This window comes from Nematolebias whitei, chromosome 2, assembly GCF_014905685.2.
Source record: "Nematolebias whitei isolate Nwh7 chromosome 2, NemWhi1, whole genome shotgun sequence".
Classification (NCBI taxonomy): Eukaryota; Metazoa; Chordata; class Actinopteri; order Cyprinodontiformes; family Rivulidae; genus Nematolebias; species Nematolebias whitei.
Window position 1 is genome coordinate 29,504,641 of NC_056499.1, and position 13,247 is coordinate 29,517,887.

General features: G+C 42.0%; 1 protein-coding gene across 1 annotated transcript in view; it reads right to left on the reverse strand.

Annotated features, from left to right (window-relative positions):
- LOC119430177 (myocyte-specific enhancer factor 2A) overlaps positions 1-2,871 on the reverse strand; it is a 72,860-nt gene extending 69,989 nt beyond the window's left edge. Inside the window, exon 1 of the mRNA XM_037697618.1 lies at positions 2,771-2,871. The gene's annotated coding sequence lies outside the window, so the exon portion shown is untranslated. The remainder of the gene's footprint in view (positions 1-2,770) is intronic.
- Positions 2,872-13,247: the final 10,376 nt, after the last annotated feature.

Sequence of the window (13,247 nt, forward strand, 5' to 3'; positions counted from 1 at the left end):
TATACTGTAACTATATTGACCTATACAGTAACTATGCTGACCTATACTGTAACTATATTGACCTACACTGTAACTATTCTGACCTATACTGTAACTATACTGACCTATACTGTAACTATGCTGACCTATACAGTAACTATACTGATCTATACTGTAACTATGCTGACCTATACTGTAACTATATTGACCTATACAGTAACTATGCTGACCTATACTGTAACTATATTGACCTATACAGTAACTATGCTGACCTATACTGTAACTATGCTGACCTATACAGTAACTATACTGACCTATACTGTAACTATATTGACCTACACTGTAACTATTCTGACCTATACTGTAACTATACTGACCTATACTGTAACTATTCTGACCTATACTGTAACTATATTGACCTATACAGTAACTATGCTGACCTATACTGTAACTATACTGACCTATACAGTAACTATGCTGACCTATACTGTAACTATGCTGACCTATACAGTAACTATGCTGACCTATTCAGTAACTATACTGACCTATACTATAACTATACTGACCTATACTGTAACTATACTGACCTATACAGTAACTATACTGACCTATACTATAACTATACTGTAACTATACTGACCTATATAACTATACTCACCTTTACTTTGCTTATACAGACCTATACTATATGTATACTCACATATATTGTAACTATACTCACAAATACTGTACTTATACTGGTGTATACTGAAATTATACTGGCTTACACTGTAAAATACTCATCAGTACTGTAACTATACTCACCTATACATTAACTATACTTGTCTATACTGTAACTGTACTGACATAAACTGTAACTTTACTCACCTACACTTTACTTACACTGGTCTATGCCTTAATTATACTGATATATACTATAAATATACTCATCTATACTCACAATACTGCACTAATACTGGCCTATACTGAAACTATTGACCTCCACTGTAATATTAGTGTCCTTCTTCTGTTGAAGTCAAATCCTTTTTGTTAGAAAAAAGATAGGAAGTAATGATGGTGTGCTTTCACATCAAATTTCAGTTCATCATTACGTAGAACAGAGAAGATAAAACAAAACATCTATTACATTTATACTTACACCATCAGTTCATGCTGACATCAACAAACATGCTCTTGTACAAACTAGCCACAGTTCATTGGGTCTTTACAGAAATCCACAGAAGAAAAGCACCAACAACCTACAACATAGAAAATAAAAGTACTGCACACCTACTGCAAACTGTATCAAAAACAGAGATATGTTAGGTAAGACCCTGAAGATGGAGGCGTTCTTTCATCCTATATGCTCCATATGGTCGGGAGAAGCTGTGACCTGATTACCTGTCCCTTGAAACATGTAATCACTAAAAGCAGCAGACAGGCAGTGCTGTGCAGCTGACAGGGAGAATAATTGAAGCTGATGCCACATGCTGCCAGGCCCGCTAAAGAAATATGAAAACAAGAGCAGACATGAGGCAGAAGTGTGAAGGATGCATGACTGAGATGCAACATATTCAAAGCCTGTTTGATATGACCTGTGGATGGAAAATAAACAATTTGTAAAGTTATTAAATGTGAATTTATCTAGTTATTGTTGTCATGAACTTGTAATAGTTTCTTCTTACTCAAATTATCCAAAAAGTATACTGTGATGATACCATTCCTTGTAGAAATAAATATTATGCAAAGTCTTAAACAAAAATCTCACTTGATCTGTTAAAAACGGGGCTGCTGTGGCTGAGCGGTTAGAGCAGTCGCCCTCCAATGCAAGAGCTAAGGGTTCGAATCCACCAGCAGTCACATGCCAAAGTGTCCCTGGGCAAGATACTGAACCTCCCACTGTCTCCGATGTGTGTCCCATCACTGATTAGTCTCTTTAGAATGATTTGTTCACTTAGCTTTGTATAAATATAGCAGAGTGCTGTATAAATGGGTAAACGAGGGCACAGATTGTAGTGTAAAGAAGTGCTTTGAGTATCTTGATAAGATAGAAAGGTGCTATATAAGTACAGTCTATTTACCATTTAAAACCCTATAGTTTGGAAAAGTCTCAGATACAACCACACTATGATGTAGCTCAAAATACGTCAAACTACTTGACTTAAAGTGGTTTTTGCTGATTGTTTGTGGCAGCCATGTTAAACCAGGCTGACTTCAACCAGTTGCACATGCATCCATTGAGTTATTTATTTTAGTTTCATTCAAATCCATCCAAAGACTTTCCATTGCAATAAAGTAAAGGAAAAAGTCTTAAGCAGTCAAAAGTTATGACATGAGAATTTTACTGGATATTTTTCTGCAACACAAAGACTAAAAAAACTGCCTTAGACAATGAATTACGATATTTAAAAGCATCACACAAGAGTCCAGGATGTCGTGATGATAAATGAATGCATTTGTTTAGTTATTTAAAGATTACAGTGAACAAGCACTGTTGAACTGAAACGTCTTTAAATACGAGTTTAACTCAAAATGTCCAAATAACCATTGAGAACAAACTCTGTAGGAGGAAAGCCTAAAATCCTCTAAGACATCTGAGATGCTAGTAATGCTGGTGTTGTGTGCGACACAGGAAAACACGCACAAAACAAAACTGTGCTGACAACGTGTTTATGAAAACAGAGTTAGCAGATGTGATGAAAAACAGTTTGAGAAGAACATTGGAAGAAGTGTCCCTCCCGACCCAACACATCGGTCCGTACAGACCGTAAAGACTCTTGGACCCATTTAAAAAAGGTTTTGGTCCACTTACCCCGCCGCCTTTCAGAGCTCCTGTACACACAAGACGTCTCAATGTCTCCAGATGACAGAGACGCTGACTGGACATCGACCGCTGCCTTTAGGAAGCTGACAAACTCCAGGCAGCTTTAGCTCCTCCCACCTGCTGCGTGCGCTTCTGCGCGCATGGCGGGGTTCCAGCGCACAGGCTGTACGGAGTAATGTACAACACCTACCCGGATATAGAGTAATTGTACAGGTCTAATTAAAGCAATGGCGAGGTAAAAATAAAATAAAAGTAAGATTAAAGTGAAGTGAACTAATATCTTTGGTGAATATCTGTTAGGCAAATAATTTAAATACACTTTCAGTTTCATGTGAAGGATTTAGCCTACCTGAAATCAAGTGTGACGATGCTACAAACTAAAAAGGACCAAAGTTCATGCTCAATAATCCAGGTAAAAAAATCCAATAATGTCTAATGTCATCTGGATGGTTTCGTTTTTTTTTTTGTTTGTTTTTTGTTTTTGTTTTTTTGCTGAGACGTTTAGTCCTTCATCCAAAGAACTTGTTCAATCTGAGGAGCCACCAAACAAACTGAGTCCCACAAGCAGTATACTCCCATAGTGGGGAAAAAAACAAACAGCTGGTGATAAGATGGCCTCCAGGGCGCCCTCTCCCCCAACTCCTCTGAGGCAGTCATGCCACAGTGGTTCAAAACACCAAAGTTCATGCTCAGTAGTGTTTTGTTTTTGTTGATTTTTTTTCCATTATGGGAGAATGCTATATGCGGGACTCAGTTTGTTTTGTGGCTCCTCAGAAAATAGAAGTCCTTTGGATGAAGGACGAGACGTCTCATCAAAAAAAAAAAAAAAAAGAAACCATCCAGATGACCTGACCGAACATTGTTGGAAATTTAAAAAAGAGGGTAAAGCACTTAAGTCTCAATGAATCCTTATGTTACCCGTGTTGGCAGAATCAGTAACAATGAGGAATTTTCAACATTGATTTCATATTATTTTCAAATTCTCCATCTCAAAAGTTTCAAGTCTATTCTATTCTCTAGAATTTCAGTCTTTCTGGCATAGAAAAATGTTGGTTACGTACTGTAACCCCAGATTCTATGAGTATAGGCGTAGTCCTTTAAGGCCTTCGCTATTGGGTTTATCCCGTCATGCAAAGCATCGCACTGAAAAGTTTAGTCCACGCCCACCTGCTGTGTGGGCCCCACCCGGTCCGTATAAATTATGTTAAGAGCGGGTAATCTGCTCCCAATAGCTTTTTCTTCAGCCATTTAGGAGCCAGTGAGGCCCGACGCTTAAAGGGCTACACCTATACTCATAGAATCTGGGGTTACAGTACGTAACCAACGTTCTATTTTGTATAGGCTTCGCCCTTTAAGGCCTTTGCTATTGGGTTAAAAGGCGAAGCATGATATAGTCCTCGCCTCACTGGGTCCATTCAAACACTATATGAAGAGCCAGCTTGCCCAAAAAAAGTCTTGTCACTCACCTCTCCATGTGCGTAATTGCGCGTGGCATAATTACGCGTACCATGCACAGGCGCGTGCTGCGTAGTTATGCGTTCTGAGTGCATGAACGCCCCGGAAAAGTTTTCAACGGGGAAAAGGAAGAGGCTGAAAAAGGCCGTGAATCAAGCAGATCCACGGTTGACCAATATGAACAGATTAATAATAACAAGTGAACTGATTATTAATCAAATGAACTGATTGGTAACAATAGTCATGAACTGATTAGTAACAATAGAACAAGAACAACAGTCACAACCTGTGACTGATAACATCTCACACTGTAAATGCATGCAGTCAGATGTGAGTTTAAACGAGATTCCATGAAACAACAATATTCATTCTGTTAAGGCACTAAGGACAGAATGCGTCATGGAACAAGTCGACACATCACGTAAATAAAAGCGAATAAATGAACAGGGTGTTGACCACGCGGCCGCAGTGCAAATATCCTGCATTGTCATACCATTATGCAAAGCAGTCGAAGATGCGATACCCCTGGTCGAGTGCGCCCTGAAATTTTCAGGAGGCTCTAAATCTGATGCTCTGTAGACTTCAAAAATGGCCTCACACAGCCAGTGTGACAGGTGCTGGGTGGATAACGGGCGACCTGCAGATGCATCTCTATAATGCACAAACAAATGTTGAGTCTGACGCAGTGCAGCCATGCGTGGTATGTAGCATGTCAACGCACGCACAGGACAGAGAAGATGCTTCTTCTTCTGATTTGTGGGGGGAAGGGAAAAAACCCTCCAACGATATCGCTCTTGATTTAAAAGAGCTCGTGATGTTTTCTGGCATAAACGCTGGGTTAAGCCTCAGATCAGCTGAGCTGCCGTCAACCTGAATTCTGGGACATGACAGAGCGACAGAGAGGGCAGATAAATCACTCACCCTCTTGGCACAGACAACTTCGTAAGGGTCTCTGTCCTCTTGTTTCTTACTGTAAAGTGTCCTTGGTTGTCCTGAAAGGTACTTTTTAAATAAAATGATTATTATTATTATTATTAGCGGATGTTAAAGCCAACAGCAGGGCTGTTTTCAGAGACAAGAATTTTTTTTTTTTTTTTTTTTTTTTTTTTAGCCTTTATTTATACAGGTTAGTCTCATTGAGCCACGAGAACTCATTTTCAAGAGAGACCTGTTTAGGGAGCACATGGTGGGGGTTAAGGGCCTTGCTCATGGGCCCAGAGTGGGGCGAATGAGGGTGGGGGCAAGTGTGGGTGTTTCACCTACCCCACCCACAATTTAATTGGAACCTGATTCAGTGGCTCAAATGGAGCTTTGATCAGGGCTCGCAGAACCAGCGTTAAATCCCACTGTGGAGCAAGTGGGCGTGAAACAGGCCTGCGTCTCTGTGCACCTTTTGAAAAACGCTTCATCAGCGGATGATTAAAAGCTGTTCTGTCCCCGAAACCTTCGTGACAGGAAGAGATGGCTGCAGCGTACGTTTTAATCATGCTGAATGCCAGATTTCTGTCTGTCAGCTGCTGCAGAAAGGACAGCACGTCGCCTAGTGGACATGAGGTGGCCTCTACACCTTTCTCTGTACACCAGCGCTGAAAAGCTGTCCACTTTGATGTGTACAGCGCTGTGGTGGATGCAGCACGTGAATCCTGTATTGTGCGCACTACATCTTGAGGGAGACCCATCCTCTCTAAGCGGATCCGCTCAGCGGCCAGACCCAAAGGTGCTGGCCTATTTCTGGGTAACTCCTGATCGTTCCTCCAGCCTGGAGGAGAGCATCCTCCCTCCACGGCAGTTTCCACTGGCGCCCCGATAACAGGTGTCGTAGAATTGGGAACCATAGTGCGTTCACACGCTCGGGAGCCACCAGCAGAGCTGTCAATCCCTCCTCCTGAACTCGGTTCAGAAACCGTAATATCAGAGGGAGGGGGGGGGAACGCGTAAAGAACTTAAGATTATCAAACTTTGATTATAGGTAAAAGATTATGTGCTATTTTAGATACTGGGATTGTTAGGCGGTGCCTGCACATGTCACATAAAACAACAACAACGAAAAAATGTAAATAAAAAAAACAAGACTCTAGGATGTAAATTAAAAAACAAGCAAAACAAAACAACAAAGTCCATGCTCAATAATCCAGGTATACAATCCAACATTTTTCATCTGGACAGTTTCTGTTTTTGTGCTGAAACGATCGAAGGCGAAACGTTTCAGCACAAAAAAAAATAAACTGTCCAGATGACATGACTGAAAAATGTTGGAAACAAAACAAAACAAAAGCAAAAACAAGTATCAAGCTAAAACCAATAAACAAAGCAAAACATGGATTTAAAAATGGAAACTGCAAGAGGGAAAACAATCCCCAAGTTTCTCATCAAGAGCAAAATTCACAAATTTGCAACAAAATAACCACAAGACTATTTAGAATCAGAAGAATCAAAATCAGAATAACCTTTATTGTCATTGTATTGAAATACAGTGAGATTAGGTTTGTACAGTCGTCTGAAAGATGGGCGGAGTGCACGTTGTTGCTGCTCCTGAGAGTGCGGCCCCTTATTCTTTTTAGATAAAAAAGGGGGAAAAGTCATGAGGAGAAGATAATTGTATGTATCCTTTATTTAAAAAGGAAAAATAATTCATTGAGATTAAAAACCTCTTTTCCAAGAGTGTGATTACTACAAGGAATGAAAAAAATGAAAAAGAGGCAAGAATTGTGTAGATTCAAATCAATTAAACAGAAAATAGAAAATAAATTAAATGCAAGAGATTGACTTCATTTTGCAAAAAAAAAAAAAAAAAAAACTTGTGGGAGTTCCTGTTCCATGCCTGTCTTTGGTCACCAGATGGTGCTATATTACCACACCTGCAAGCGTGTCCTGATGAGGCTCCAGGTGTATATAAGGCACCTGATGATTTCCCTCTGACACTGGAGCATTACCCTGCCTATGGTCCGTGTGCCTAGTCATATGTGAGTCTCTGTATTGTTATTACTTACTTACTTACTTTCTGCCTATGATCTTTCCAGTGAACCTCCTGAGACCTACCTGAATATTTTCTCCTAGTGAACCTCTGGAAACCTTTCGTGTGTGCTCTTCAGCTGTTCACCTTGCACTCCAACTACTCACCCTCCTGAGTACAGGTGTTGGTCATAAAATTAGAATATCATGAAAAAATTGATTTATTTCAGTAATTCTATTCAAAAAGTGAAACTTGTATATTCTATTCATTCATTACACACAGACTGATATATGCAAATGTTTATTTCATTTAATGTTAATGATTATAACTGACAACTAATGAAAACCCCAAATTCAGTATCTCAGAAAATTAGAATATTGTGAAAAGGGTCAATTTTGAAGACACCTGGTGCCACACTCTAATCAGCTAATTAACTCAAAACACTTGCAAAGGCCTTTAAATGGCCTCTCAGTCTAGTTCTCTAGGCTACACAATCATGGGGAAGACTGCTGACTTGACAGTTGTCCAAAAGATGACCATTAACACCTTCCACAAGGAGGGCAAGACACAAAAGGTCATTGCTAAAGTGGCTGGCTGTTCACAGAGGACTGTGTCCAAGCACATCAAAACAGAGGCGAAGGAAAGGAAACGATGTGGTAGAAAAAAGTGTACAAGCAATAGGGATAACTGCACCCTGGAGAGGATTGTGAATCAAAACCCATTCCACAATGTGGGGGAGATTCACAAAGAGTGGACTACAGCTGGAGTCAGAGCTTCAAGAACCATCACGCACAGACGTATGCAAGACATGGGATTCAGCTGTCGCATTCCTTGTGTCAAGCCACTCTTGAACAAGAGATAGTGTCAGAAGTGTCTCGCCTGGGACTGCTGCTGAGTGGTCCAAAGTTATTTTATCTGATTAAAGTAAAATTAGCATTTTCTTTGGAAATCAAGGTCCCAGAGTCTGAAGGAAGAGAGGAGAGGTCCAGAATCCAGGTTGCTTGAGGTCCAGTGTCAAGTTTACACAGTCAGTGATGGTTTGGGGTTACATGTCATCTTCTGGTGTTGGTCCACTGTGTTTTCTGAGGTCCAAGGTCAACGCAGCCATCTACCAGGAAGTTTTAGAGCATTCCATGCTTCCTGCTGCTGATCAACTTTATGGAGATGCAGATTTCATTTTCCAACAGGACTTGGCACCTGCACACAGTGCCAAAGCTACCAGTACCTGGTTTAAGGACCATGGTATCCCCGTTTTTAATAGGTCAGCAAACTCGCCTGACCTTAACCCCATAGAAAATCTATGGGTATTGTGAAGAGGAAGATGTGATATGCCAGACCCAACAGTTCAGAAGAGCTGAAGGCCACTATCAGAGCAACCTGGGCTCTCATAACACCTGAGCAGTTCCACAGACTGATAGACTCCACGTCACGCCCCATTGCTGCAGTAATCCAGGCAAAAGGAGCCCCAACTAAGTATTGAGTTCTGTACATGCTCATACTTTTCATTTTCATACTTTTCAGTTGGCCAACATTTCTAACCCACCCTTTTTAAAAAAATAAATAAATAATTGGGCTTAATATTCTAATTTTCTGAGATAGTGAATTTGGGGTTTTCATAAGTTGTCAGTTATAATTATCAGCATTAAAAGAAATAAACATTTGAAATATAGCAGTCAGTGTGAAATGAATGAATACAGTATAATATACAAGTTTCAGTTTTTGGAAAGGAATTACTGAAATAAAAAATACTTTTTCATGATATTCTAAATTTATGACAGCATCTATATATTGGATCTTCTCATAAAGGACTTTGGAACCAAACATCTTACCAAGCATATACTAGTAAGGAAACTGCATGTTCTGAGTAAGCCTCTTTGCAGAACTCTGGACCTGACCCATCTCCTTGCTCCCCAGGGTTCCTGTTTCGTCCTGAGCTCACTGCAAATAAAAGCTCTGAATTGGTATTTTTGTATCAGAGTTGTTCATCAGTCTTTTTGCTCTGCGTAGTCCTTTCTTGTTACAAACTAATAATAAACCAATATAACGTAAATTTAAGTTGTCGAAAGTAAATGTACTGAAGGTGAGTGAGTTTAATTTTGATGTTTGATAATGTTGTTTAGTAATATCAACTGCGATGAAGAAAATTCATTTTCAATGCAATTTGCAGCCATGCTGGGGTCAAAAGAACAAGCAGTGCAAAAAAAAAGGCAGAAGAGAGCACAGGCAGAGTGGAGTGGACAGAGAGGGGAATTTGTGACAGGATCACTACAAGTTTTTAAAGGGAAGGTAAGATGTTTGTATCTTCTATGAAGTTTGGAAACAAGAACTCAAACAAAAATCCAGCAGGCAGAGCAGGAGATGATGGAGACGAAGATGTTCACATGTTCACTGGGACAGCACTAGAAGTGTGTATATCAGAGGGACGGCTCATGTTGAGCATCCATCCATCCATCCATCCTTTATCTTTTACCTGCTTCCTCCACCCTGGGTCACGAGGGTCGCCGGTGCCCATTGTCCAGCAATTACTGTGCGAGGGGCGGGGTACACCCTGGACAGGGCTCATGTTGAGCAGTTTGGATAAAACGAGAGGCAAGTTTGATCTGGTGTGGACATGTGCAGATGAGGGACAGGAGCCATGCTGGGCAAAGGATGTTGAAGTACCAGGGAGGAGGAGAGGACCTGCAGGGGGTCAGATGATGGGACAAGATGAGACGGACACCGACGATTCGCTGTGATGAGCCCTGAAGAGGACAGCTGAAAGGGGCAAGATCAAATAAAATGGTTGAGACAAAACTTTTTATTATACAGCTTGTGAGCTGGCTTCATCCCAACGCAGCGTGATAACTGATTCATTCACATTTTATTTAGCCATCGCCTTGAGGAGGAGAAGGAAAACTTGTGACTATGAGGTCACTGGCTGAAGCAGCTGAAAAGAGTTCTACTTCCTTTTCAACAAAACTATAAAGTGTTCATCACTGAGCTTTTTTGTCATTTGCAGTCCTTTAAAGAGCACATTTCTTTCAGGGAGTCACAGCTCACCTCATCTCGGGTATGTTTTACCATCAGGGCTGAACTGGTGGAGCTGCAGACTTTTTAGAGAAAACAAAGACGAGACTGTGACAGCACATCTGATTTCTGCCGTAAACGTCAACCTTCTGCTGCTGCCTCAGACCCACATGAACCAGAGATACAAAAAGATATCAAGAGCAAGTTCGAGTTAATGACTGAAAACAGCCTCAAGTTCAGTACAAGCTATAAAATGTACAACTAGCACTTATAAAACAAGGAATAAATTATACGACACAGCAGAACGTTCCTAATTAAAGCCCTTTTAAAAGTTCTACATATTTTAAATGTTTGTCAGATTATACTTCATTAAAACCCAATATGTTCTGGAGGAGGACATTGAGTTCGAGTGGGCCATGTTCCGTGCCTCTATTGTCGAGGCGGCTTACCGGAGCTGCAGCCGCAAGGTTGTCGGTGCCTGTCGCGGCTGCAACCCTCGAACCCGGTGGTGGACACCGTTGGTGAGGGATGCTATCAGGCTGAAGAAGGAGTCCTATCGGGCCTTTTTGGCCTGCAGAACCCCGGAAGCAGCTGATGGGTACCGGCAGTCCAAGCGACATGCGGCTCAGGTGGTCGCTGAGGCAAAAACTTGGGCATGGGATGAGTTTGGAGAGGCCATGGAGAATGACTTCCACACGGCTTCGAGATGATTCTGGTCCACCATCCGGCGTCTCGGGGGTGGAAGCGGTACACCACCAACACTGTTTATAGTGGGAGTGGTGCGCTGCTGACCTCAACTCGGGATGTCATGGGGCGGTGGGCGGAATACTTTGAAGATCTCCTCAATCCCACCGGCACGTCTTCCACTGAGGAAGCGGAGCCTGGGACTCTGGGTCAGGCCCTCCAATCTCTGGTGCCGAGGTCACCGAGGTGGTTAAAAAGCTCCTCGGTGGCAGGGACCCAGGGGTGGATGAGATTCGCTCGGAGTTCCTTAAGGCTCTGGATGTTGTAGGGTTGTGTTGGCTTACGTGACTCTGCAATATCACGTGGACATCGGGGGAAGTTCCCCTGGATTGGCAGACTGGGGTGGTGGTGCCCCCATTCAAAAAGGGGGACCGTAGAGTGTATTCCAACTAAAGGGGGATCACGCTCTTAAGCCTCCCTGGTAAAGTCTATTTGGGGGTTCTGGAGAGGAGGGTCCATCGGATAGTCGAACCTCGGATTCAGGAGGAACAGTGCAGTTTTCGTCCTGGTCGTGGAACACTGGACCAGCTCTACACTCTCAGCAGGGTCCTGGAGGGTGCGTGAGAGTTTGCCCAACCAGTCTACATGTGCTATGTGGACTTGGAGAAGGCGTTCGACCGCATCCCTCGGGGAACCCTGTGGGGGGTACTCTGGTAGTATGGGGTACCGGGCCCTTTGATATGGGCTGTTAGGTCCCTGTATGACTGGTATCAGAGCCTGGTCCACATTGCCGGTAGTAAGTTGGGCTTGTTCCCAGTGAGAGTTGGACTTCACCAAGGCTGCCCTTTGTCATCGATTCTGTTCATAACTTTTATGGACAGAATTTCTAGGCACAGCCAAGGTGTTGAGGGGATTCGTTTTGGTGGCCTTGGGATTGAATCTCTGATTTTTGCAGATGATGTGGTCTTATTGGCTTCATCAGAAAATGATCTACAGCTTTCGCTGGAGCGGTTCGCAGCTGAGTGCGACACGGCTGGGATGAAGATCAGTTCCTCCAAATCTGAGGCCATGGTCTTGAGCCGGAAAAGGGTAGAGTGCCCTCTCCAGGTCAGGGAGGAGGTCCTACCCCAAGTGGAGGAGTTCAAGTATCTTGGGGTCTTGTTCACGAATGAGGAAAAAATGGAGCGTGAGATCGATAGGTGGATAGGTGCAGCGTCTGCAGTGAAGCGGGCGCTGCACAGGTCTGTCGTGGTGAAGAGAGAGCTGAGTCAAAAGGCAAAGCTCTCAATTTACCTATCAATCTACGTTCCTACCCTCATCTATGGTCACAAGCTTTGGGTTGTGACCGAAATAACGAGATCTCAGATACAAGCGGCCGAAATGAGTTTTCTCCGCAGGGTGTCTGGGCTCTCCGTTAGAGATAGGGTGAGAAGCTCGATCATCCGGGAGGGACTCAGAGTAGAGCCGCTGCTTCTTCACATTGAGAGGAGCCAGTTGAGGTGGCTCGGGCATCTGGGCCTCCCTACTTAAGCTGCTACCCCCGCGACCGACCCCGGATAAGCGGAAGAAAATGGGTGGATGGATAAAACCCAATACACAGCACCTCCTCCACAGACTGTGTTAGTGTTTGTTCACTTGACCCTGAAGTTAAATAAAAAAAGTTTAAATAATTTTATTAGTTTAAATTCAAAACTTTATAGTTTTCATGTGGCAGTGTAGATATTTTGAACCCATTTTCATGTGATTTGTATGTAATTTCACCACACTGCATCCATCCAGCTTTATTGTTGCTGTTGTTATAATCTCATCGTTATCTACAGTAAGTGTGAGAACAAAACTTGATTTTTTTTATTACCGTATTTTTCTGACTATAAGGTGCGCTCAACAATCTTGTCAAAAATCAACTTTTATCGCTTAATGCACCATATAATCCGAAGAATACAGTATTTATAATATTTTATACAAAGTATATCTGCAAGACTTTGGCTTCAGCCTCGGTCTTACTTTTCCCTTTTAAATGAAGGATTTTTCAACAATTGTTTAAATATTAGTTTTTTACTTGCTCCACAATTAAATATTAAAGCAACAATCTTCCTAATATTTCTTAATATATTTTTTAGATTCATAAAGGGCTTGTGAGGGTAACAAACATGATAAATAGTATTTGTGGCTTTCATAGCCTCAAATTACACAACTGTCTGCACAAAGCTGGTAAAAGTCCACAAATTAATAATAATAAACTATTGCACACATGTAAAGGGACTTCCTCCTCTTTCCCAGTTGGTTTTTGTGCGATGGGACAGCATTCAGCAGAAGGAATTCATTAACTTTACTCCTAACGTACTTTTATAAAATCAAGTAATCCTT